The sequence below is a fragment of the Mobula hypostoma genome, chromosome 9 (assembly GCF_963921235.1).
Source record: "Mobula hypostoma chromosome 9, sMobHyp1.1, whole genome shotgun sequence".
Classification (NCBI taxonomy): Eukaryota; Metazoa; Chordata; class Chondrichthyes; order Myliobatiformes; family Myliobatidae; genus Mobula; species Mobula hypostoma.
The window spans coordinates 27,481,185-27,505,450 of record NC_086105.1 but is presented as its reverse complement, the minus strand read 5'-3'; the positions used below and the strand labels follow the sequence as shown (position 1 = coordinate 27,505,450).

The following is a 24,266-nucleotide window of genomic DNA, read 5'->3' as shown; positions in this document are numbered from 1 at the left end:
CCTCTCATCATATTTTGATATTAAGAAGTCAAGTGAGGAATCTACTATTTTTCAGTAGATGTTTAAAATCCGATTTTAGTTTACATATCCTTCGATGGAAATTTTCCTGCAAAGGTTAGTCTGCACACAATAGAAGAGATATTTTATCAAAATCCACTGCCGTTCTTCAACGACGTAGAAGAATTGAATGTAATTTAGAAGGTAGTTGAACTATTGAGTAAATTATTGGCAAGATGTGAATTATAGAATCTAAACGGATACACGGTCGTTAAGGAAGACATTTCAGGAAATCTTCGTGAGTAGTGAAGAGTGCGAGGGCAGGGTGGGTATATCAAGGTTGCATATAAAGTGTAAAAACAATGGTGATTTTGTTAGTCAAGGGATGAACACTATAATCTACACGAAAGACAAAAATAGGGGGAATTGATAACTGTTGGAGCTGGTTGCACATGATGGATAATAAATGTTGAAAATGAATGTCAGGTCTTCGTGGAGTAAGGAAAAATAGTAAGGTACTACGATGCCTGTAAAATTATTGAATAGTGAGTTGGAAAGACGAATAATGAAGCACGTAAACTTTTCCAGTTAAATTAAGATTTAAAACATGACGTTGAGAGACTAGAAATCGTTTCCTGTGCATAATATTTTCGTGGTCTTTTATATATTCCTATGAGTAAACAATACGTTTTAACAATGACCCACAGTTTGTGCCTACATAAAATGACTGCGTCAATATTTGTTAACATTTCTAAACAAGTAATTCTACGTTTTAATATCAAGTGACAAAAACAACGTTTTTTTAAAAAATTGGAATGATATACAAATAATAGAAGTCAGGTTTACGCACATAATACAGTTCTCATCTTTCTGGTACTACACCTTCAATCTGAACATTCGTGCGTTGTTGAGTGAGGAGGTAGGTTCACTTTTTAAATAACTACTGAAGCATAGCAAACCGAATGAAGAGCGGGGCTGGGAGAAATTTCTTCAAGTAACGAAACGATTCAGGTAGAGACTAATCTATTATGAGAGCTCAATCAACAAGCCTCACACACTTCAAAATTGTTTTGTACCATGTCTTTCCAAATTTATATAATTAATTAGTTGAACAGGGTAAAAATATTTTTTAATCCATGTAGAGGTAAAAGTGAGCCATTTTTACTACAGTTTCTCCATATGTAAGATGCGTAACTACTTTTTATAAATTGTATTCTTCCTGTAGTTTTAGTGACTGAGTAATAATCCATGCAAAATCATATCATCACCATAAGATTGGTATTAGATTAATTACTGACTTTGTCCAATTTTTATTTCAATGCCAAAACAATTCTTTTACTTGGGGAAAATTTTGGCGTTTTGAAAAATATTTCAGATTAAGAATATGATGAATATAATAATTTTCGTCCCCACTGTATAATAATACAAGAATAATTTTGAATATTATAATTGCATCCTCTATCTGATGGGACATATTGAATTGGTTTTAGAATTGCATTATTAGCAGGATTTACTTGTTCATTGGCGAGTTAGTCTTAATCATTATTCATGTTACTGAATCCAGCAGAATCCTCTTTTATATTATATACGCAGAAATACTTCATGTTAGTAAAGTCACGGTAATCGCACAAATTCTTTAAAAATGTTATCAGACTGAACATTCTTCTTTAAATAAATCACATCTGAATCCCACACCGGATGCCACGTCTATTTTAAATATTTACGAAATTATAATACCGGGATTATTATATTATTAATTGACAGTTACAGATTACAGTGTTTCACAAAACAGTACATTTTGGGAAACAACAATTATTTCACGAAAATATTTTGCTAAATTTTCACTTTTTTAATCGATAAGACAATTTTTGTTTTTAAATAATCCAGTACTCTATTCATAAAAGTTATTGAGCCTTTCGGCATCTCTCGTTGTTATAACGCGCCGATGGATAAATATTTGGCTATTGGAAACAAATTTAATCAGTTTCACATTGTCAAGTGGCAAATGAGAAATCATCAGAGCTTTGCACTTCACCAACGCCAGCGGCAGAAACTGTTGATGAATAAGCAATCTGATTGCCGTTTTTCAGTGGATTATTATTTCGATGACTAGTGCCATCAGGTACTTCCCTGACGAATAGTTCCAGATGAACAGGATTTCATTTCATGAACGGGGGTTTGAAAGAATACCTTGGAAAGAAAACGGTAACTTAAGTCTCGAATCGAGAGCTCATGATTGCGTTTCTTTCAAGTCTTCTAGTTACTGTGACTTTCGCGTTTTTCTCCGAAATTGAACGACTTTCTGTTCCACAATCATTTCCCAAATACTTGCACGTTAATGTTCAACGATTGAAGAAGCTACATTCGGATTTTCTACAAATAAAAATCATATTAGCCCTTTCCCTCAAAAGATGTAACAATAAGTAACAATGAACCAGTTTCAGGAACCTGAAATGCTATATTTCCGACCAATATTTTCCTACAATAAATATTTGTGGATGGATTTTCTGTGCCCTTTCCCCGTTAGTTCACAAGGAAATATGTTTTCCCTTTTGTCTGGGAAGTAATTGCGCAACAGAATTGCGTCAAAAATACTGGGCAGAATTGAAACATATGAAGAAGGAAAGTGGTCTAATTGAAAATAACTTTGTCGTTCCAAGAGTGTATTAGAGGTACTCTGATAGTAGATGGTTTGTTCATTGCAGATACCTATTCCGCTCGGAGCAAGCTGCTTGATTATAAGGAAATGATTATTAAATTTCACTCAGGAATGATGGCAAGGACACCATCCCTGGACTCTGGACCTTCTATCTGTTGTACGAAACTGTGGACGGTTGCGCATTAATATATTTAGAATTAAAAATGGGTTCCTTGCGTTATTTTTCATTTCTGGTTCACTAATTTCTGGGGGAAAATGTTACATAACAGGGCACTCGATTTTTTTTTAATCGAAAGACAAAAATGCTTGTTTTACAGTTGATACGAAACTAAAGCGGCAGTCGGAATGTGCAAATTTACAACGCACTCTTCTGGCAATGAAGTAGGAATTGTTGAAGCTTCTTAAACAGTTAACTTGTGTTGATATTAAGAACAGTGAATACGGCTGCAGAGGGCGTATTTGAAAAGTTCTCAGTAGCGATCTGAGTAAACAGTCTAGCTCACGTAATTTGCTCCATCGTTTTAACTTTGACCAGTACAACTATTTAACACTGCTTTTGATTTTTCAGTATATCTTATACTTATATGCACGATAGCTTATATAAAAACACCGTATTGGTACGAATGGAAGATCAGAAGTCTATGAATTTCTATCCCAGATTTTCATGCGGGACCAAAAACATTAAGGAAATGCAGACAAAAGTAAAGATTACTCCTCACCAATCATTGCCGTTTGTTTAGGCAGGGGCGTTCCCAACCTCCTTTATGCCATGGAGCCCTACCATTACCCAAGGGTCTGTGGACCCCAGGTTGGGAACCCCTAGTTTTGGACAAAGACTGTTCCTTTATACATCTTGCTCTCCCTATCTTATAGAGATATGTAGGTGCAATCACTCAGTTGGCCTCCACCACTGAACTGCACTATTCTTTAGGCTGGCAGCATCAATAACCAGAAGGGGGAGAGGGAGGACCTCAGGAATAGGAGGTCCCCTTCTGAAGGTCCTGCCCAAGGCCATCACCAGCTGGGTGAAGTCTACTCTAGAACAGGTGATCCTCTCGGACCAAGCATGATCTGTATCTGGCAGGAAATTCTGTGATTGCCTTGCACTGCTCAGGAATATCATTGCCCACATTCAGGGCAGAGGGCCTAATGGATGCCTAGTCAACTTCACTTAAGTAAGGCCTTTCGCATGATGGGCATGTTTTCCAAAATGAGTTTTGGGGAAGGATTCAGGAACTGGATGCAACTGCTCTGCACAGGTTTCTGTAGTGCAGTTTAAATCGATGGGGATTGGGTGGAATAGATAATTTCACCATCAAGTTCTGTAGTCAGGCAGGGTAGACCAATCCCTGTCTTATCTGTGTGTTGCATAGAACCCTTTGCTGAATCCATCATGAAAGATCAGAACATAAGAATATATTGCTGTCTTCTTCTTGAATCCACAGTCTGTTTAGAGATTAATCAGGACCTGTGACCCGAGGGTCAGAATCACCTGCTGTAAGAGAGAGGCAATATTCTCCATCAACAGCAAGCATTACATCAAAATTCTCCAACCATTCAGCATGAATATAAGCAATTTGGCTTGTTGGAAGTCCAAAGACCAAATTTCCAAGTTTGCTGATGATACAAAACCAGGTGAACGTGCATAAAACCTTAGGATGTAAGGAGGCTTCCAGGGAATATAGACAACCATGAGTGGGTAAGAATATGACATTGAAATATGGTGTGGGAAAACGTAACGCCATTCATTTTGATGCATAAAGCAGAAAAAAGGAATACTTTTCATATGGTGTCAGAAACCTAGGTGTGCTTGTACAGAAGTCACTGAAAGCTAACATACAGATATACAAAGCAATTAGAAAGAATAGTGGTTTTGACCTTTGTTAGAAGAGAATTTGAGTATAGGAGTGAACATGCCTGACTGCAAAGATATGTCCTTGGTGAGTTCACACCTGAAATATTTTATATAGTGTAGTTCTCTGCAGCTGAGAGAGTATATGTTTGTCATAGATAAAGGACAATAAAGAGTCATCTCATTGATTCCAGGGATAGTGGTTTGCTTTATAAAGAAAAATTGAGTAAATCTAGCTTGTATCTCTGAGGATGAAAAATAAATGAAAGGTGATTGCACTGAAGTAGAAAATTACTGCAGCACTTAACAAGGATGCTGCTGCTCTTGGGTGAGGAATTGGAACCCAAGTCATAGTCTCCAAAAAAAAGGTATTCCATATGAGATTCAGATAAAGAGAAATTTATTATGTTTGTGAGTAATTGGTGTTTGCTATCATTATTGGAATATTGGAGGACTGCTGAAGTTCAGTCATTGAGTCCATTAAGAACAGTGATTGATAGATTTCTAGATATTGAGAAATCAAAGAGTATGACAATACGCTGGAAAATGGAATTGAGGTAGAATTTTTGCCATGATCCTAAGGAATGCTAAAAAAGGTTTAAAAGGACAAATGGTCTATTTCTGCTCTTCATTTTTATGATTTTATTGCAGGAATAATGAAGGTAAAACTCATCCAAGAAGGCAAACAAGTAAAATATACATTTTTAACACATACTCCACAGAGACACAGCAAATTCCCATTGCTTAAATGGAATGACTGATGATAACTTTCACTGACACTTGTAATGCCAGTAGAATTCCCCTGCTGTTTCACAATGTCACTAAACTGGAAGTGGTGGTATTTGGCTTGATGCACTATGGAGTTTAAATCTGGCTCACTTTCAGACCTGGTTCCTTTGGACCCTCCACTGTAAACTTATCTGCCATTAATTTAAGTGTGAGACAGACATTCATTGGCCTACCCTTTCTCAACATTTACATTTTGAGCTATTTAAATGCAAAATTGTTATTTCTAATATTTGGGAGACAGCACTGTGCCTATGTGCATTAAGGCATTTACAGAACTTTTGGCTAAACAGGATGGTTAAAGTTTCAGCCAGGCAGGAGCCAAGCAGTGTAAACAGGCTTGCTTGGCTGAAGCCCAAAATGCAGCTCTTTAGACCAGAAGCTACAGTGTAAATGTACCTAAACTATCAATTAAATGATACAAATATTTATTGAAATGATATGGAGTAACAAATAGTTATGTTTTACCTTATTATTTTGTGATTATATTTCACATCATTGTGATCAATGTAATATTAACTAAAAATTATCTCTTCCCCAGTGAGAAAACATGAGTTTACCCAAAAATAATTTTATTCAGTATTTATCTGTAGTAAATCATTCATATCTTAGTGATTCTATCATAAAGGTTGACTTTTGAAAGCACATAATTCACTTCCTCCAACATTAACAGACTTTGGATAATAGCATCTAAGTACTGAAGAGAGAGAATTGTAGAATATGGGAAATCATCTTGTGAGATAACTAAGTGACTAGCTCTTTTGATGATCTGTTGTGGGCGTATTTTGTATATGAGTCCATGATTACCTATGAAGCATTTTCAAAATGTGTATATTGTGTTTTATGACATAAGGATGTAGGTACTACACAGGTAATTACATTGTTTGTCATTATTTTTCAAATAAAGGCTACATAGAATCATACTTGGGGAACTGAATGATTTGACACAAATTACACCATGTTTATGCATCGTTCATACTTAGTACAGTATTTTGTGGTTTAGAAAAGCAAATTTTAAAGGAACAAGATATAATTTGTAAACAGTTAATTGGAATGTAATTGTTTCAAGATTTATAATAGATAAATAGGAAATGGTCAGGGAAATATTGTTGAACATCCATAATGCAAAAGTGAGACATATTAAAGTAAAACAAAGGGCAATAAACACAAGGAGGGGTGAGCAGAGACTTTAAAGCATATAAGGCCTCTGGTAAATAGGATAATTAAATACCAATGAAATCAGATATAAGAATAAGAGACACACTCAAAATGCTGGAGAAACTCAGCAGGTCAGGCAGCATCTATGGAAAAGAGTAAACAGTCACTGTTTCAGGCTGTGACCCTTCAGCAGGATTTCCAGCATCTGCAAACTTTCTTGTGTTTGTAAAAGTAAGAGAGGTAGGTAATGAAAAGATTACCAAAATAATTTCAAGTAAAATGGCAGAAATATAAAAGAAATAAATACGCTGATTTCCATTTACAAAGCAGAAAGCTTTCTCAAACAATTGAATAGAGCAGTCCTACTACCCTATCTTCCCAAACAAAATGCATTAACACTTGCAAAATATGTTTTGGGGTATGTCTGGCTGGGATTACCACTTTACATCATGCAACAATTAATGACTCCAACTGTCGTCAATAGTTCAGTAGCAGATTAGCAATAGATTTGATTTCTCTCTTTTAACTGGGCATGCAGAGAAAACAACCTAGTGTATAATCCCTTACTTTCTCTTCTTTCAGTTAGTCCTGACGAAGGGTCTCGGCCCGAAACGTTGACTGTACCTCTTCCTATAGATGCTGCCTGGCCTGCTGCGTTCACCAGCAATTTTTATGTGTGTTGCTTGAAATTCCAGCATCTGCAGATTTCCTTGTGTAGTGGATACATTTACTACCAAATATATGTTACATGTATCTGCAAAGTGATAGCAAAAATAAGTCTTGAAATAAAATATTTATGAATTCCTCTCATGGATATTTCTAAACAGTTTTCTGGAAAAAATATATTAAAATTCAAAGTAAATTTATTATCAAAGTGCATACTGTATGTCACCATATACAGCCCTGAGATTCATCTACTAAAACATTTTCAGGGATTCAATTGAAAAGTTGATACCATGTCATAATACAGTAAATATATAGTTATGGTCAGTTACTCTTAAAATAGAAGGATACTTGGGTCAGCAGACCTTATAACAATCTTAAAACAGATATATTTAAAAATAATAACATTTAAATTTACACATATTTTAAAGATTGCTATATTCTGGAGCAGGGGTTCTCAACCTGAAGTCCATGGACCACTTGGTTGATGGTAGTGGTTCATTGCATAAAAAAGGCTGGGAACTCCTGTTCTGGTATGATCCTTCAAGTTCTAGATGCAATTCAACACAGTTTCATCACTTGGTATGGTAGGATACAGCAATGTTTCTTGTATTGTACCGAACTATACCTCATAGTTCATAAATCGGAAAATTCAATTTTGTCTGAAGCAGGTACAAATTTGACAGCATCCTTCACCTGAAACATATGCTGCCAAATTCATATTTCATTTGAATGCAGTGAGCAAGTTATAGCTGCCAAAAATCATGGTCCATGTAGTTATGGAGCTATAGAATTTATAGAACACTACAGTACGGAAACAGGTTATTTCATTCATCTAGTCCACACTATTAATCTGCCATCCCATTGACCTGTATCCAGACTATAGCCCTCCGTATACCTCCCATTCTTGTACCTATCCCAATTTCTTGTAAATGTTGAAATCAAACCCTTATCCACCAGTCCCACAGGCATTTCCTTCCACACTCTCACCACCCACTGACTGATGAAGCTCCCCATAAACACTTCACCTTTCATCCTTAACCCATGACCTATGGTTCTAGTCTCACCGAACCTCAGTGGAAAAAGCCTGCTTGCATTTATCCTATCTATATCCCTCTTAATTCTGTATACCTCTATCAAATCTCCCTTCATTCTTCAATGCTCTAGGGAATAGCATCCTAATCTAGTCAAACTTTCCCTATAACTCAGAACTTAAAGTCTTGGAGATATCCTTGTAAATTTTCTCTGCACTCTTTCAATTTTATTGTTACCTTTCCTGTATGGAAAACTGCACAGAATACTTCAAATTAGGCCTCACAAATGTACAAGTTCAACATAACATCCCAACTCCTTATTCAATACTTTGATTTATGAAGGCCAATGTGCCAGAGCTTTCTTTATGGCCCTATTTATCTATGATGCTACTTTCAAGGAATTATGGATCTGTATTGCCAGATCCCTCTTTTCTTCTGCAATCCTCAGTGCCCCACTGCTCACCGTGTAAGTCGTACTCTGATTTTTCCTCACAAAGTGAAACAAAGTGCAAAATTGTAAGAGAGATGTGAATTATTAGGTTACATTTGACCACAAGACCATAAGAGTATAAGACATAGGAGCAGAATTAGCCCTTTTGGCCCATCAAATCTACTCCACCATTTGATCATAGCTGATTTATTATCTCTCTCAACCCCATTCTCTTGCCTTCTCCCCATAACCTTTGACATCCTTTCTAATCTAGAACCTATCAACCTTTGCACTAAATATACCCAATGACTTGGCCTCCGTAACATTTGTCACAATGACTTCCTCAGATTCAGTGTTCTCTGGTTGAAGAAATTTCCTCCTCATCTGTGTTCTAAAGGGATGTTCTTTTATTCTGAGGCTATTCCCTCTGGCCCCAGACTCCCCCATTTTTGGAAACATCCTCTCTATGTGCATTCTATCTAAGTCTTACAATCTGTTGTGGATTTCAAATACAGGTCCAGAGCCATCGTACATTTGGCTGACAGTTAGTTTGGGGAATGGCCACAGAGGATGATTCTAAATGGGATTGTGCATGAGCAATTGGTGGTCCACAGTAGTTGTAGCTGAACACATTTAAATATTTTAATATTCAAAGTAGGCTAATGTGTTCCTCATATATTTTACAGTACGCTGGATGAACTGAGCAGGTCGGGCAGCATCAGTGGAAACAATGAGTCAACGTTTCGGGCCGGAACCCTTCGTCAGGACTGAAGAATGAAGGAGGTGGAAGGATTTGAAAAATGCTTGTAGGTTCAGTTGAAAGACCAGTAATTTGAAAGACAAAGGGCTGGGGGAGCGGAAGCATTGACATCATAGGAAGGAAAACAATGGGTAGTAGAAGAAGGAGGCGGAACCATGAGGGAGGTGATAGGCAGCTGGGGGAGGGGGCAGGGTGAAATAGGGATAGAGGAAGGGAGGGGGAGGGAATTACTGGAAGTTGGAGAATTCTATGTTCATAGTGTTGCTTTGATCATCCAGCATACTATAAGTGTTGCTTTGATCATCCAGTGTACTGTAAGTGTTGCTTTGATCACAGCATCTGCAGATTATTTTGTGTTTATTATTCCTCATATATCTATAGGTTATGTGAAAAATTAAGATGATTGCTGTTGCCAGGTCAAGTATTTTATATTTTTATTTTTACTTTATTGAGATACAGTGTGAAATAGGTCCTTCTGGCCCTTCGAACTGCATCACCCAGTAATCCCCTGATTTAATACTAGCCTAATCATGTGACAATTTACAATGACTAATTAACCTATCAACTGGTATGTCTTTGAACTGTGGGACGAAGCCTATGTGTTCGTGGGGGGAACGTACAAACTCCTTAAGGCCAGTGGCAGGAAATGAATCTGGATCACTGGTACTGTAAAGCATTGTGCTAACCACTATGCTACTGTGCTGCGCCATATGGTAGTTCTTAAATGGACTACTTTATTTATTTTAACCGAAAACTAGATAAAAATGAGGGGAAACGAAGAAACAATCATTGTAGCTTTTGCTGGTCTCAACACTGATAGTTGCCAGAGAAAACATTGCTATTCTCTTTGTATACAACTTAAAAAATATATTCAAACAGAAGCTGGAAAAACTTGTCTCTATATTGTAGATGACAACTTTAAGATAGAGAATTTATACGTGCCAATGAATACTCACAAGAAGCTCAAAATAGTTTTATGTTGAACTAAATGTCATATCAAGGTTTCTAATCTAGGTCTTTATGACAAATGAACCACTGTGTGACATCAGGACTATTATCACTTGCTGTTTTTATAATCTTTGGTTACAATTAAGTAAAAAAGAGGAGCTGATTTGATTCCATCCTAAAGATTGATGAGGGCAAGATCTACTCATTGCTGACAGAATACATACAGTTTTCTGACAGGGCAGGAAGGATATGATAAAAAGATAAGTTGAGTCGATCTTAGGCCTGGTTCTGATCCATTTCTCCACAATAAGCAATGACCTATCCAGACTCAAGGCTATATACACTTTTCTCAGTAGATATGCAGTGCCTATACAAAGTATTCACCCCCTCCTTGGAAGTTTTCATGTTTTATTGTTTTACAACATTGAACCACAGTGGATTTAATTTGGCTTTTTTGACACTGATCAACAGATAAAGACTCTTTTATGTCAAAGTGAAAACAGATCTCTACAGTGATCTAAATTAATTACACATATAAAACACACAATAATTGATTGCATAAGTATTCACTCCCCTTTATTATATGACACACCAAATCATCACTGGTGCAGCCAATTGGTTTTAGAAGTCACATAATTAGTTAAAAAGAGATGTGTTTTTTGAGACCTGTGTGCAGTCAAGGTGTTTCAATTGATTGTAGTAAAAATACACCTGTACAGTATCTGGAAGGTCCAACTGCTAGGGAGTCAGTATCCCGGTAAAAACTACACCACGAAGAGAAAAGAACACTCCAAGTAATTCCGCTAAAAGGTTATTCCAAAGCACAAGTCAGGAGATGGATACAAGAAAATTTGCAAGTCACTGAATATCCCTTGGAGTATAGTTAAGTCTATCACCAAAAAATGGAAAGAATGTGGCACAGCTGTAAATCTGCCTAGAACAGGCCGCCCTCAAAAACTGAGTGACGGTACAATAAAGGACTAGTGAGGGAGGCCACCAAGAGACCGATGGCATCTCTGGAGGGGTTACAAGCTTTAGTGGCTGATTTGGGAGAGAATGCACCTACAACAGCTGTTGCCTGGGTGCTTTAAGGGAGAATGGCAAAGAGAAAGCCACTGTTGAAAAAAGGTCACATGAAATCTCAGCTAGAATTTGCCAGAAGACATGGGAGACTCTGAAGTCAGCTGGAAGAAGGAAAGCAAAATTGAGCTTTTTGGCCAGCAGACTAAACGCTGTGTTTAGTGTAAGTCAAACACCACATATCATCAAAAACACACTGTCCCTCTTGTGAAGCACAGTTTGCAAAGGTAGAGGGTAAAATAAATGCAGCAAAATACACAGAAATCCTGGAGGAAAACCTGATGCAGTCTGCAAGAGAATTGCAGCTTGGGAGAAGATTAGTTTTCCAGCAAGACAATGACCCCAAGCATAAAGCCAAAGCTACAGAGGAATGGCTTAAAAACAATAAAGTTAATGTCCTGGAGTGGCCAAGTCAGATCTAGACCTCAATTCAATTATGAATTTGTGGCACGACTTGAAAAGGGTTGTTCAGTCATGATCCCCATGCAAACTGACAGAGCTCGAGCAGTTTTGTGAAGAAGAATGGGGATAAATTGCAGTGTCTAGATGTGTAAAGCTGATAGAGCCCTATCTAGACTCAAGGCTGTAACTGCTGCCAAAGGTACATCTACTAAATACTGACTTGAAGGGGTGAGTAATTATACAATCAATTGTTCCGTGTTTAATAATTGTAATAAATTTAGACCAATTTGTAGAAATATGTTTTCATTTTCACTTTGTCACAATCGAGTCTTTTATGTCGATCTGTGTCAAAAAAACCCAAATTAAATCCACCGTGATTCAATGTTGTAAAACAATAAAATATGAAAACTAGTCCTGATGGGATGCATCCCAGGGTGCTGAGAGAATTGGTGGAGGTTATAGTAGACGCGTTGGTAATCATTTACCAAAACTCTCTAGACTCTGGGCAGGTCCCGGTGGATTGGAAGACAGCAACTATCACGCCACTTTTTAAAAAAAGATGTAGGCAAAAGACGGGCAACTATAGGCCAGTTAGCTTAACATCTGTAGTTGGGAAAATGCTTGAAGCTGTCATTAAGGAAGAAATAGCGAAACATTTAGAGAGGAGTGGTTCCATTAGACCGACGCAGCATGGATTCATAAAGGGCAGGTCCTGTTTGACAAACTTACTGGAGTTCTTTGAGGACATAATGAGTGCAGTGGATAGAGGGGAACAGGTGGATGTCATATACTTGGATTTCCAGAAGGCGTTCGATAAGGTGCTGCACAAGGAACTTATAAATAAGATATGGATGCATGGAGTTGGAGGAAGTGTATTGGCATGGATAGTGGATTGGTTAACCAATAGAAGGCAGAGAGTTGGTATAAATGGGTGTTTCTCTGGTTGGCAGTCGGTGGTGAGTGGGGTGCTGCAGGGGTCAGTGCTGGGCCCGCAGCCGTTTACCGTTTACATTGTCAATTTGCAAGAGGGGACTGAATGTGGCTTAGCAAAATTTGCTGATGACACTAAACTGAGTGGAAAAGCAAATTGTACAGAGGATGTGGAGAGTCTGCAGAGGGTTATAGATAGGTTAAGTGAGAGGGCCAAGGTCCGGCATATAGAATACAACATTGGTAAATGTGAGATCATCCACTTTGGAAGGAATAATAGAAGAGCAGATTATTATTTAAATGGTGAAAGATTGCAGCATGCTGTTGTGCAGAAGGACTTGGGAGTACTGTACTTGTTCATGAATTGCAAAAAGTTGGCTTGCAGGTACAACAGGTTATGAAGAAGGCAAACAGAATGTCGGCCTTCATTGCTAGAGGGATTGAATTCAAGAGCAGGGAGGTCATGCTGCAACTATACAGGGTACTGGTGAGGCTCCACCTAGAGTACTGTGTGCAGTTCTAGTGTCTATACTTGAAGAAGGATATGCTGGCTTTGGAGGCAGTGCAGAAGAGGTTCACCAGGTTGATTCCAGAGAGGAAGGGGTTAACCTTTGAGGCGAGATTGAGTCACTTGGGACGATACTCCTTGGAATTCAGAAGAATGAGAGGGGATCTTATAGAAAAATACAAAATTTTGTAAGGGATACATAAGATAGAAGTAGGAAAGTTATTTCCATTGGTAGGTGAGACTAGAACTAGGGGACATTGCTTCAAGATTCAGGGGAGAAGATTTAGGACGGAGATGAGGAGAAACTGTTTTTCCCAGAGAGTGGTGAATCTGTGGAATTTTCTGCCCAGGGAAGCATTTGAGGCTTCTTCACTAAATATATTTAAGAAACAGTTAAATAGATTTTTACATAGTAAGGGAATTAAGGGTTATGGGGAAAAGGCAGGTAGATGGAGCTGAGTTTACGGACAGATCAGCCATGATCTTATTGAATGGCGGGGCAGGCTCGATGGCCCGGATGGCCTATTCCTCCTCCTATTTCTTATGTTCTTATGTTCCAAAGGGGGTGGTGAATACTTTTTATATGCACTATATATATTGCCCAAGACTTTTGAACAGTACTTTAATAATTTCATGTATTGCACTGCACTGCACTGCTACTTCAAAGGAAAACAAATTTCATGATATATGAGAGTGATAATAAACCTGATTCTGATATAGGTTTCTATTGTGGATTGACCGTGGGAAGGGGGCAGAGAGTGGGGAATCATGGCTGGGAAAAGGGGAAAGGGAGAGGGGAGGGAACAGGAAGCACCAGAGAGAAATTCTGTAATGATCAATAAACCAATTGTTTGGAATCAATTGACCTTGCCTAGTGTCTCAGGGCTGGATGTGTCTGCAACTGTGCCATCCCCTGCCCCTGTTCTACACCCCTGCCATGGCACTCTACCCTCACTTTTACCCAACATTCTTTGCTCCCACCAGATTTACAAACTAGTTTTCTGCTCTACATTGATAAATACAGGACTGTGGAAAAGTCTTCGGCACCCTAGTTCTATATATGTGCCGAAGACCTTTGCACAGTACTGTATAAAGAGTAAAAGAGAGGTAAGAGTAGATATTGTACTGCTGGAAAATGATGCAGGAGAGGTTTTAATGGAGGACAAGGAAATGCTGGATGAACTAAATAAGTATTTTGATTCCACTAGCATAGCAGAACACCAGAAGTTTGAGAGTGTCATGGCGCAAAAGTGAGTGTACAGTAATTGCTATTACTAGGTCTGAAGGTGAGAAACGTCACCTGGACAAGATGGACTACAACACTGCATTCTGAAAGAGATAGCTGGGGAGATTGTGGAGACATTGATAATGATCTTTCAAGAAACACTAGAGTCTGGCATGGTTCTGGAGGACTGGAAAATTGCAAATGTCCCTCCACTTTTCAAGAAGGAAGGAAGGCAGAAGAAAGGACCTCTTGTGGTTGGAAAGATGTTGAAGTTGATTGTGAAGGATGAGGTCTCTGTACTTGGAGGCACATGACAAAATAGACCAAAGTCAGTATGGGTTCCTTAAGGGAAAATCTTGCCTGACAAATCTGTTGGCATTCTTTAATGAAATAAGAAGCAGGGTAGACAAAGGAGAATCAGTAGATGTTGTGTCTTTGGATTTTCAGAAGACCTTTGAAAAGGTGTTGCACATGAGGCTACTGAAGAAGATAAGAGCCCTTGGTATTACAGTAAAGATACCAGAATGAATAGAGTATTGGCTGATATGCATGAGGCAAAGAGTGAGAATAAAGGGAGCCTTTTTGGTTGGCTGTCAATGACTAGTAGTGTTCTGTAGAGGTCAGTGTTGGGACCTCGTCTTTTTATGTTATATGTCAATGATTTGAATCATGGAACTGGTGGATTTGTGGCCAAGATTTTAGACAATATGGCCATAGGTGGAGGGGCAGGTAGTGTTAAAGAAGCAAGGAGGCTGTAGAAAGACATTAGACAGATTAGGAGAATGGGCAAAGAAGTGGCAAATGGAATCCAGTGTTGGGAAGTGAATGGTCATGCTCTTTGGTAGAAGGAACAACAGCTTAGACTATCTTATAAACAGGCAGAACATTTTAAAAATCCAAGGTGCAATGGGACTTGGGAGTCCTCAAGCAGGATTCCTTAAAGACTAACTTACAGGTCGAGTTGGTGGTGGGGAAGGCAAATGCAATGTTAACATTTATTTCGAAAGGACTAGAATATAAACGTTTGGATGTAATGCTGATGCTTTGTAAGGCATCGGTGAAGCCTCACTTGGAGTATGGTGACTAGGTTTGGGCCCCTTATCTAAAAAAGGATCTACTGACACTGGAGAGGGTTCAGAGGAGTTTCACAAGGATTATTATGGGAATGAAAGGGTTATTGTATCATTTGATGGTTTTGGGCCTGTATTTGCTGGCACTTAGAAGAATGAGGAGGGATCTCATTGAAACCTATCGAATGTTGAAAGGCTTAGACAGTGGGTGTGGACAGAATGTTTCCTAAAGTGGGGGAGTCTGAGACCAGAGGGCACACCTTCAGAATAACAGAATAGAAGGACAACATTTAGAATGAAGAGGGATTTCTTTAGCTAGAGCTTGATGAATCTGTGGAATTCATTGCCACAGGTGGCTGTGGAGGTAATGTCATTGGGTTTTCTTAAGGCAGAGGTTGATAGGTTCTTGAATTTTCAGGGTGTGAAAGGTTACAAGGAGCAGGCAGGAGGATGAGGTTTGAGAGGGAAAATGGATCAGCCGTGATGAAATGGCAGAGCAGACATGGGCTGAATGGCCTAATTCTGCGTCTATCTCTTGTGTCTTATGGTTTAAGTTTCTTCTCGAGATGGTGATGAATTTCTGGGATTCTTTGCCCCTGTATATGGTGGAAGCTGGATTATCAGAAGTATTTCAGATCAAAGTGAATAAATATTTGACAAATTGAGGAATAGAGGGGTATTGGGAAATGGAACAGAAGAAAAATTGGAGCCAGTATTGATCAGCTGTGATCAGATTAAATGGTCAGCAATTTTAAAGAGCCTGATCGCCTATTTGTACTCTCATTTTCTTGTGTAATTCTATAACAGTTTCAACAAAAAATATGATGTAGTTATTAGTCTTAATAGGCCTTTTCTGAATCAACCACATGAGCAAGGATGGCAACTTTCTCATCCAAAGAGTCAGATTTTACAGCATCATGTTTCATGGTCATGAATAGAATGTATGCATAGTGAGATATGAACTCAATTTCCTGGATTATTAGTCAGGCTCTCAGATTACTACTCTGGTGATTTAAGCATTCACCAATTTGTATTCATTTTTATCTTTTGTTTACATTTCATATTACAATCGGATTTTATACTGTTTCAGTTTTGGAATTTATATTTGATATTTTATTTGGCTTCAGTAAGGTCAATCATTATCATTGGGCCTTGTTTTTCACAACTCACATTGTAACTTTCTTGCATGTCATCTAGCAAAATTGATGTTTAGAACTAAAACTACAAAAGCACAAGATGCAGAAAAATCAGCAATAATGTTTAAAACTTGGATATTCAATTAATAAATTTTGTTATTTCATGAATTTATCCAAAAAATGTAAATCTCCTATTCCTGTGCTATCATGTAATATATGGTATACAGACCATTGAAACTGATTTGCAATTCTTATGAAGTGAAAAAGCATCCAAGAATAAATAGTTCTGCTATTTATACATTGATACACTGATGTTTGAAGCAAAATATCTACTGAGCTACTATTATCCCACATTTAAGTGCAACTTTCTGCTCACAACTATTTCATACTATTCATCTGTATTAATAAGGATGCAATGCTGACTGTGAATGCCATTGTTTTGTTCAGTGAGGCCTTTGTAATGCTCGGGCTATATGCAAGTTAATCTAGTCGATCAAGATTCAGCTAAAATGTCTGAGAAAACTCTCAGTTGGCAATGTTTTCCTTCCTGCTTTCCATCTATCAAACTGACTAATTTATTTTAGTGTTAATTTTATCCAAATAGTTGTAAAACACAAACCGCAAAATACTTAAATTTATTACAGTAAACAAATTATGTTAAAATGTAACATTTTTTCCCTTGCAACAACATCATCATTCAAATGAATGGGCTCAAGGATCCTGTACCTGGAACTGATCTTGCTTCTCAGGAGGTTCCTGCTTATTATATATTTTTAAAATGCGGTCTCTTCTGGTTAATTAGGACCCACCAGGACAAGTATGTTTTTGTCCAATTAAGCCACTGCTCTAATTAGCTGGTTTCTTGAAAATTATTAAAAAGTTGTTAATATTCAAACTACCTTTTAATTGAGTAACCAATTATGTATTTAAATAAAAAACAGAACAAATTAGAACACTATCAATACTACTACAGTATTATAAAACTATTAGTTCCTAATAGTTATCAACAGAGGAATTAATCCTGTGTATACTGCCATGTTCTTTTGAAGAACTGTAAATTAACAAAATTAGCACAGATTTATATTAAACTATCTTCATACAATCCTTTCAATGATTATGTCCTCCAAATCTTTATTTTCATTGTAACATTCAAGATGATTGTCAACACCTTCAAATTTTTTATAGTTCCATTTTCACTCATGGATATTTCTAGCATCTCCAAGTTTGAATGCTTGAAACCACAGTGAGCAAAACGGTTCTGAATTGTCTTGCTGCTTATTTCTTGCCAGCTATCAGTGACAAAAATCACTGCTTTTTGAATGCAAACACATGCAACTGATGCTACTTAAAAACTGTTCACTCTAAGCACAGTGTAGTGTCTAATGGCCATGAAAGTGCATGCATCTGACACGAGTTAGAAACTGTTTGGTATTGGTCTGCTGTCCCAATTAAGTGGTATAGTGTCCCAAATAAATGAAGGGAATCCTGTTATTTTCTCGATTAGTTTTTGTTCCCCAAAGTGTGGTGGCCTCGATTAATTAATGGCCCAATTAACTGGAATACATTGTACGCATTAACATATACTACCTTGCATTTCCTCTCAGGCACTTTCAGGAAAAAATACAATATAATTTAATGAAAACTATATATAAACAGAAGACCTAAATAAGTGGCTGCCCTGATTTACCAATGGTCCACTGTAAATACTAAAGAAAGCTCATTCACAAAGTACATTTTCCAAAATAAATTAGTTAGTGACTAATTAAAAACAAAAGGTGTTTTAGACCAAAATAATGGGTAATTCAAAATACTAGTAAAGATTTTATACATTGGTTTGTACAGACTAGAAACTGATCAGGTACAATAGTACAAAATGTGCAATAATTGTACATGAAAGCAATCAAAGTTAATATAGTTTTTATAAATTGGGATTTTCTATCATTGTTTGCACTACTGTTCAATGATAACTTCTCCACATTATAGCAAAATACATTTCAACAATAACCTCTAGTTGTACAGATCCGTAACACAGAAGAAGCATCTTAAGATGTTCCACAAGAGTAACTGCAGACAAGAACCAAAATTGATGCTGTGCTGGAGAAAAAAGAAATTAGTTCAGGCAACCAGAAGTTTGATCAAAGAGGAAGTTTTAATAATCCTCAACAATTTTTCCTTCAGCTCATACACTCTCTCCAGACTCTTAGGGATAGCCATCGGCACTAGCATGAGCCCCAGCTATGACTGCATCTTCAATGGCAATGTTGAATAACCCATGTTCCAAGCCTTCTCCCTTAATGCTCCCCAACTCTTTCTCTGCTACATTGGTAACTGCACTAGTGCTGCTTCATACAGCCATGCTGTGCTTGTCAATTTCATCAACTTTGTCCCTAACATCCACCCTGCCCTTGAGTTAACTTGGTCCATGTCTGATACCTTCCTCCTCTTTCTTGATCTCTCTGCCTCCATCTCTAGAGACAAACTGTTGATTGACATCTTGAATAAACGTACTGATTCTCATGGTCATCTTGACTATATCTCTTTCCAGCCTGTCTCCTGGATTGCTTTTCTCAGTTCCTTTGTCTCTGCTGCATCTGTTCCCAGGATGTAGCTTTCCTTTCCAGGACATCAGAGATGTCCCTTCTTCAAAGAATGGGGTTTCCCTTCTTCCACCATTGATGCTGCCCTCACCCACATCTCCTCCATTTCCTGAACATCCGCACTCATCCTTCTTCTCACCACTTTAACAGTGGTAGAGTTCTTCTTGTCTTGCCTACCACCACATGAACCTCTGCATCCAACAGATCACCCTACGCAAATTCCGCCATCTGCAAAGGGATCCTACCTCCAAACTTATCTTTACCTCCCCCTCCCCTTCACTTTCTGCAGGGATCGCTGCTTTCATGATTCCCTTGTCCGATGATCCCTCCCCACTAATCCCCCTCCCGGCACTTACCCCTGCAAGCGGCCAAAGGGATTCACCTCCTCCCTCACCTCCGTTCATGACCCCAAACAGTCCTGCCAGGTGAGGCAATGCTTCACCTGTGAATCTACTTGGATCGTCTAGTGGTGGTGAAACATTCCAATTCCCATTCCTATTCTGACCTGTCGGCCCATGGCTGTCTGTTATGCTAGGTGAGGCCATCCTCAGGGTGGAGAAGCAACATCTTATGTTCTGTGTGGGTAGCCTCCAACCTGATGGTATGAATATTGATTTCACCTCTGGTTTAAAAAAATCCCTCTCCTTCCCTCTTCTATTCCTCACTCTGGACTCTTACCTCTTCTGACCTGCCTATCACCTCCCCCTGGGGCCCCCCGCCCTTCCCTTTTCCCGATGGTCCACTTTCCTCTCGCATCAGGGTTCTTCCTCTCCAGGCTTTTTAGTTTTTCTAACCATCTGGCTTCAGCTATCACCTTTGAGCTATCCTCCTTCTGCTCCCCCCCCTTTTTTATTCTTGCATCTTCCCCCTTTCTTTCCAGACCTGAAGAAGGGTCTCAGCCTGATATATCAGCTGTTCATTCATTTCTGTGGATGCTGCTTGACCTGCTGAGTTCCTCCAGCATTTCGTGTGTGAAGTTTTATTAAGAGTCCTAAAAGAGAAAAGTGAGGTAGCAAGGCAAAGTGTTTAAGAAGGAAATTCTGGAATGCAAACTCATGTCACCTAAAAATATGCCATCTAATAGTGGAGCAATTACATGCGGAGATGAATAATGGCTAGTGTGGCAGAAATATGGACTTCCAGAAGGGATTTAAAGCAAAGATGTGAGAATGAACATTTTAAAATTGGCCATTGTTTGATAGCGAGTCAATGTAAATCTGTGAGCTCAAGGGTAATAAGTGACAAAGACATAGAGTATGTTTCAACACAGAAAGTGGAGTTTTGGATGACCTAGAGCTTACCTAGAGAATAGAACAGAGGAAAACAACTAGGTGATATTCAAATCTGGCGGTAATCAAGGCATGGTTTTCTTTTTATCCATTTTACTCCTGGATTTGCTGTCAATTCACTATCAAAACAATATTTGTTAGGTCATAAGTGAAAAATATTTTACATCAGTTCATTTCTGGGCAACATGCTTGAAGCTCATCATGAATATGCATCAAGGTGATTGCTTAATTTCCTTCAGATCTTATCTTACTACCACAGTTTTATTAAGACCTGTACTTTAAGATTTTCATACTTTTATATAAAATATGCGAGAAGATTCCAAGAAGAAACCGTTTTATTAAATCAATATATGATCATAGTCTGAGAGCCCTACATTACTTTAATATGCTAATATTTTGTATGAAAGTTGTTGCACTGAATGATGCTAACAAGAAATTCACTGGCACCCCTGAAAACTCATGGTGCACTCTTTGTGCTGTGATATGCTAAAGGAAAATTATGCAAGTCCAGGACTGAGGCGGGTCCAAATTGGAAGAGAGGATCAGTAGCGAGGAGCCATATTGTTGCCAAGGTTAGGTGTGGTTAAAGATTTGGGTCCAATGGTGAGAGGACTGTCTCGCTATTGTGACCATGGTGATAAAAATGGGAGGTTGTTAAAGTGTAGGTTCTGACACACTGGAGAGAAATGTGTGGAGCCTGAACAAAAATTATAATTTAAAGAAATTAACGAGTTCTAAATAGTTTCCTGCTTCAGAAGATTACCTTAATGCAGTGGTCCCCAACCACCAGGCCACGGACCGGTACCGGGCCACAAAGAATGTGCTACCGGGCCGTGAGGAAACGATATGATTTGGCGATATGAGTCAGCTGCACCTTTCCTCATTCCCTGTCATGCCCACTGTTGAACTTGAACACACGCGAAGTCATTACCCACGCATCAGCTATGTCAGCGCAGGGAGAAGATCAACTCCTCGAGCTTGCAGATGATGGTGGGCTGAAAAGTATGTTTGACATAACATCTCTGCCAGCATTCTGGATCAAAGTCAAGGCTAAATATCCTGAGATAGTCACGAAAGCACGGAAAACGTTGCTTTCATTTCCAACATAACTCCGCGAAGCGGGGTTTTCTGCAATGAATGCAACGAAAACTAAATTGCGGAATAGACTGGACACAAGGAACCCCCTTTAAGTATCGCTGTCTCCCATCACCCCTTGATGGGACCGTCTTGTTGCCCGAAAACAAGCCCAGGGCCCCCACTGATTCAGCAATATTGGTGTGTTGCAATGATTTTATATGTTCATACAAAGAAAATATGTGCTGTGTGTTTAATATCCAAACGTTACTTAAAATGTTATGATGCTATTGACTTATAAATGACTTATAATTGACATCACTATATTCATGCGAGGAAAATATGCGCTGTGTGTTTAATATTAAATTCGTTAGATAAACCCTTTTAGAAACGAAATTGAGTGTATTAGCCACTTATAAGTGACTTATAGTTGACTTATCACCTATATTCTGGTCATGATTAACATCCCGCCCCCCCCCACCCCAGGTTGCCAACTGTCCAGTATTAGCCGGGATATCCCGTATATTGGGCTAAATTGGTTTGTTCCCTACGGGACTGCCCATGTCCCGTATTTCCCCCGCTAAGGTAGAGCGTTCTTATGAAACCGTTCATGTTGAAATGGCGTAAGCGAAGAAGCAATTAGCATGAATTTATATGGGAAAAATTTTTGAGTGTTCCCAGACCCAAAAAATAACCTACCAAATCATACCAAATAACACATAAAACCTAAAATAACACTGACGTATAGTAAAAGCAGGAATGATATGATAAATACACAGCCTACATAAAGTAGAAATAATGTATGTACAGTGTAGTTTCACTGAACAGAATCGCCAAAAACGATTTGAGGGGAAATATTTGGTATGTACACACATGCGCACACAGGTGCCTGCACAAGGCTTCATGGTCATGGTAGTCTTTCTTGGGGTAAACACAACGTATTTGACTGCTACTCTTGTCCGTTTGCAACCCTACCCACGGCCCCCCCCCCGCACCCCGGTCGGCCTTTCCTCAAGAATATTGTCAATATTAAACCAGTCCATGGTGCAATAAAGGTTGGGGACCACTGCCTTAATGGTATTGCTGCAGAAGCAGCAAGGCTATGAAAGCATCAGTAGTCTGCAAGCGAGCAACAGCAACTGTTCCTTAGAACAATATGAACTGAGTTTCTGTGTGATGTGTCATCCTATGCACAACTCGTGGATATTTGATTATTGATACAAGAATGAATTACAGCTGGAAATGTTAAATTGAATTTCCAGTGCTTGGAGTATAAACAGGAAACCTTCTCTGGAATGGGAAAAACTGTTTGGGTTCATCTAGTTGCATTGATAGATTGTGCTGCTTGCAGTATAATGAAGGTGACTTTTTGCTTAAGGGATTAGATTTGGAGTGTAGGTCACTCTTGGTTAAGTTGTAGCACTGATAGCCATCTAGAATGTTCTGAATGTTGTCAGTATAGTGCTTTCTGCTGAAATATAACAAATCACTTTTCTTCAGAACTAGATCATTCCAGTGATTAACTGGAGTTGAGACTTTTGAGCAACGTGTTTACCACAACCAGACTGCATAGTGCCTCCAAAGGTGATGGTGAAACTGCCAGCTCACAGTAGAATACGTAGGATGCAATAGTACTAATCATTGAAATGTGACTTGATTGAAGACCCATAAAACCACCATAACAGGTGCTTGATATGTAATAATATTCCTGTAAAGTTAGCCTTGAGTTTTCTTAAGATATGCCAAGGTCAAAGACAAAAATAGTTATTTTCTATAATTCACTTTTCTTGATATGGTCTTTGTACTCAGTGAAAGAAAACCTATTATTATTTTAGGTCTATATCTCTTTGCCAGAGCGCAATAGGACTGAGAGTTCCTCAAATGTCATTTGCTTTTGTTTTTTTTTGCAGTACTGTAGTGCTGTTCCTGACTTCCAATAGCAGATGCTTTCTCTGTGGTCTTCTGATTTCAGTGTTCCAGAGCTAAATTAAGAATAGACATTAAGTTCAAAGTAAATTCATTATCAAAGTATATATCACAATGTACAACTCTGAAGTTTGTTTTCTTGCAGGTATACTAAGTAAACCCAATAGCCATAATGGAATCAATGAAAGACCACACCCAATAGGGCAGACAACCAGTGTGCGAAAATAACACTGTGCAAATACAAAAGAAAAAAATAAGTAAGCAATAAATATAAGAGCATGCAATAAAGAGTCCATAAAAGCAAATCCATAAGTTGTGGGAATAGTCAGTGATGGGGTAAGTGAAGTTGAGTGAAGTTATTCCCTCTAAAGAGCCTGATGGCTGAAGGGTAATAACTGTTCCTAAACCTGATGGTGTGAGTCCTGAGGCTCCTGTACCACCTTCCTGATGGCAGCAGCAAGAAGAAAGCATGACCTGGGTCATGCACTGGGATATTACACTTGACCTTAACCAAAAAATTGCGAACAACTATGTTGGAGATGTGTTGGTTAGTAGAAACATAGCAAGGTAATAAAGTCAACCAAATTTTCGTTACTACTCTTACATTAACCCAATATGTGATAGATGTCATTGCGAGATAGGTTCTTTAACTCACATGTTTTGGTCATGTCCTTTGTTGAAAAAATATTGGAAAGATATTTTTCTCATTATTTCAACGGTTTTGAATATAGACTTATTACCT

The 24,266-nt window shown here is 38.4% G+C and overlaps 1 long non-coding RNA gene across 1 annotated transcript in view; it reads left to right on the top strand.

Moving 5' to 3' along the window:
* The window catches only part of LOC134352342 (uncharacterized), a 158,209-nt gene that overhangs the window by 1,370 nt on the left and 132,573 nt on the right, over window positions 1–24,266 (top strand). The window contains exon 2 of the long non-coding RNA XR_010019381.1: window positions 9,266–9,385. This is a non-coding gene — a long non-coding RNA (uncharacterized LOC134352342). The remainder of the gene's footprint in view (window positions 1–9,265; window positions 9,386–24,266) is intronic.